A 4274-nucleotide genomic window follows, 5' to 3' on the forward strand; every position below is an offset into this window, starting at 1 on the left:
TTCAGTTAAAAAACACAACTAGAAACAAAAACACACAAAAATCACAACCAAACAGCAATCTCTAGAGAGTATGAATATGACCACTCAAAATTTTAATCAGTTAATGAAGGGCAGTCTTGGGAAAAGCAAAGAAAGCTGTTCAAAGAGGGAAGTTTGGGATAGGGGAGAAATTTGAACAGAATTAAATAGATTGTCTAAGGTTATAAATCACCTATATCTGCTATATACAGTATCTTACTTCTATGAGTTTTCTGTCTGAACTGGATAATCCAGTCCTGAGACACACTTGGTAGCTTGTGAGGTAGAATGGAAGAAACAAGATCAAGAACCCATTACTCCACTGGAGAGAAAACAATCCTCTATATTTTCTCTAATCTCTCTTCACTACTCATTCTTCATACTTTTAAGTCAATGGATTTTGAATTATATTTTATCTTCTTTCTTCTGTCAAAGTAATTGGTCAAAGTAATTTCATTAAATATTATTTGCCATTTTCTTCTTTCATGCTGTTTAATTGGCCAAGTGAGTCCATAAAACTTCCCTCTTGTATTTGGTTGCCATGAAATAACATCTATGTTAATAAGGAGAAATCTAATGTAAAACTTTGTCTCCAGAAAACAGTCCAAGAGCCTGTGATCACAAATATTTGGCTATATATTTTTTTCTTTTACCTTGAAAGACTTCTTTTGTCTAAAGTGCCCACAAAAATAAGTACTCCATCACTTGTTGGTTCAATCAGAATTGTCTAACCTCAAAGATATATTTTGCTAAGAAGATGCTTAGAGAAAACCAAAAAATACTGCACTTTTTATTTTCTCTCTTAAGATTCTCCTTAGATACCATATCAGGAACAGTGAAGTTATTCTATGCAAAATTATTTTAATATATTATTTTTCTCTTGGTCTTGCATTTGTTCACCAAGATGTATGGAGGAGAATAGAGTTAAATCACCCATACCTTGGAAGAAAGTGTCTGTTACAAAAGGAAAATGCTTCTATGTCCTATTTCTATGTCCTACTCTTAGCTCTTGTCAGAGTTCCAATTAATCACAGCTTCTTGGCTTCCAGTCTAGTGAAGCTGAAGGACCAACGGGCTCCACCACTGCTACATCTTCATTATTTCTCTTTTAAAACTCTTCAAATTGCCTCATTTGGATGTGGAATGTATTTTCATGTCTTCATTCAATCAGTTCTGCATTGTAGTGAGCCAAATGGGCTCTGTAAAATCACTTTAGGGAGTAAAAATACTAACACAATTTACATCAAAAAGTTTTGGCCTCCCTTGACTGCTGAAGTCAATACGCTTAGCTAAGGCTTCTAAGAAAACTTTTATTATTAATTTTTCCATTTGCTCAATTCTTTTCTGAACTTTTTGGCATATGTAATAAAAGAAGTCTTGACTACCTCATATTAATAAGAATATTATTTTTTGTGAGCCACTTAGAAATGTGAAATCATTGGTTTGAAGTATCCAATCTATTTTTTTTCTGTGTTTCACTGCTTCACGTCCAAAGACATTGTGGAAAGTGTTACAAACAGAAATGTGTAATCCCAACACCTTCTTTCATTGTGGAGGGCACTTTCTCCCTAAATATTTTGACTCAAATTATCTTTTTCAGAGAATTACTGTTTGGTAATTAAAGGTAAATTCACAAATTTAGATGCCTTATTTTTTTAAGAACTTTTAATTTAAATTCCAATACAACCTTCTTTCAAACAGTGAGAATATAGTTCCTGGGTAAGGACAATTACAAGGGAACCTACAGGATTTACAGCAAGGTTTCTGAGGTTTGTTTGTTTAGTTTGAAAAAGAGCCATCTTCATCCACATTGCTCCCTCTCTACTATGTTTCCTGGGATTCTTTGCATGAAAGCCTATTCTTCCAGGCAATTTTAAATTTTCTTAATAGGCTAAGTTATTAAAAATTTTGAAATATTAAATTTTACCTGCCATAAATTTAAAACTGTTGAAAATCCTTTATCAGAACCACAAATTCACCAATCGTAATTCCACCTTTACCATCAAAATGTTAACATGCTGTTTTCATGATATAGTATCCATGCAGCTATTATTTTCCAGTGGCTTTGTTATGCATATATGTAACCATATTAGCTGATGCTAAGCAAAATGAATTCCAAGATATGGAACCAGATTTTTTTTATTTGTGGTTGTTGTTTTTGATGAACTATGTGATTTCTGTTTTCTTTGGGGTTTTCCCATATGGTTTATGCCTGCTGTATGGTGAGACAATGGTGAGCATAATGGTGAGACAAAGGACAAAAGGCAAACCAATGCAATAGCAATACTCACAAGACAATATGTTGGAAATGTACTTTACAACTTGTGAGGGGTGAAGGGGTGAAGGAAAACTGTGAGAAAAATGAGGAAGGGGTAACAAGTTTGAAATGTTTTGTATTCACTACCTTACAATTACTGTAAAGTCACTGTACATCAATTTGATAATAAAATTGAAAAAAATAAGCTGCGTAAAATGTAATTTTACTGTATTGGTACAGTAAATATAATTCTTTATGTAGTAACATTTTAAAAATCAATACTATTTGGCTTCTAATTTGAATTAATTACCCATTATTTATCAGAGGTTTATCAACTTGAATGTTATCCAACTAGACACTATTTTCACAATATACTTGCCAAATTTTTCAAAAAAGAATAAATTTAGTACTTTCTCATTCTAAAACAGAAAACAGGGTCTGGGAAGATGGCTCAGTGGTAGAGCGCTTGCCTTGCATGCCTGAGGCCCTGGGTTTGATTTCTCAGCACCACATAAGAAAAAAAAAGCTGGAAGTGGTACTGTGGCTCAAGTGCTAGAGCGCTAGCCTTGAGCTGAAGAGCTGAGGGACAGCGCCCAGGCCCAGAGTTCAGGCCCCACGACCAGACCCAGTTTAATACTATGGAAACCCATAATTTTAAAAGTAAGTAAGTTTTTTAGAGGACAGAATATATGTGTTCTTCAAAATTCCTATGACTAACAACTACTCATTTTTAAATTCTCAACATTCCTAACAGATTCAAAACAGTACCTGTTTGCATGTTATGTAATTCTGCAATAGATGCAGTTTCCAATGGGGTGTTACAGATTGAGAAGTAAACAGAAAAATAGCCACATTCTTGTAGAGGATAAAACTGTGAAGCATGTGTAATAATTAATTCTTCAAGAGTAAGCAATTGTTTATAAGAGTAAGCTATTATGTCTATGACCATCAATCCCAAGATTTATGCCATAAAGTCATCCTAGCCCAACAGTTTCCAATTTGTAAGGGACACCTTAAAATTCCTTAATTCACATCATGAATACCTTATCTCTATTTTGAAAAAAATACTACACCTCTTCTAATGTGACACCCTCTTTGTTCTGAAAAGAACACCACAATAAACTGAGCTGCATCATTTTTCCTCTACTGGTATTCTTGAGATCAGAACACTTGTAAATATTATTTATATTTAGACTTTTTTAACTATCATAGATATTCAGTATGCTAAGATAGGAAAATTATGATTCAAAGCCTTCCCAGGCAGGAAGGTTTCTTAGAATCTTACCTCCAAAAACTTCTGTGCAAAAGCCAGACTCAAGTGGCACTGAGGTTGAAGTGGTAGGGCTTGAGCCTTGAGCATAAACAGGATCAGAGACCTTGTCCATGCCAAGAGTTCAAGTTCTAGGATGAACCAATAAAAAAAAAAATTGAAAAAAAAAACCCAAACCTAGCATTTTTCTCCATGTATACAGAGGCGCGTAAATAAGGAAATGGCTTCCTGTGGTACATATAGGTAGAAGAAAGAAGATGTCACACAATTACTCTCTTCATACCATATTAAACCAAACCTTCAAAAATTGGTTTTTCTAAATGTATAAATTAATGTCATCCATTTTTGGCAACTCTGTCTAGATTATTCATATTAACATGGTATACATGAACTCTGCAAATTATCTATTAACTATGTTCTAATTATAACTGTTGTGAAAGAATATCTAGGCATATAGAATGCCAGAATTATTTGTGAATTTTTCAATTAATCCCTCTACTTTAAAAGAATTTTGTAGTATCCTATAGAATATGAAATTACAAACAAATCCAAAAAATATATTTTAAATCTAAATTCTAATTTAACAAGGTCTACAAAGTCCTACATTAGACGAACTTTGCTATTTCTCCAGACTTAAGCTTTTGTAATCCTTCCACATTTATTTGGAATCCAACAGAATGAGGGATGGGAATCATGAGCTGTTTTGCATCTACGAATGTTCTGTAATGA

Source organism: Dipodomys merriami, unplaced genomic scaffold, assembly GCF_024711535.1.
Source record: "Dipodomys merriami isolate MVZ:Mamm:240054 unplaced genomic scaffold, mDipMer1.0.p SCAF_448, whole genome shotgun sequence".
In the NCBI taxonomy this organism is placed as follows: domain Eukaryota; kingdom Metazoa; phylum Chordata; class Mammalia; order Rodentia; family Heteromyidae; genus Dipodomys; species Dipodomys merriami.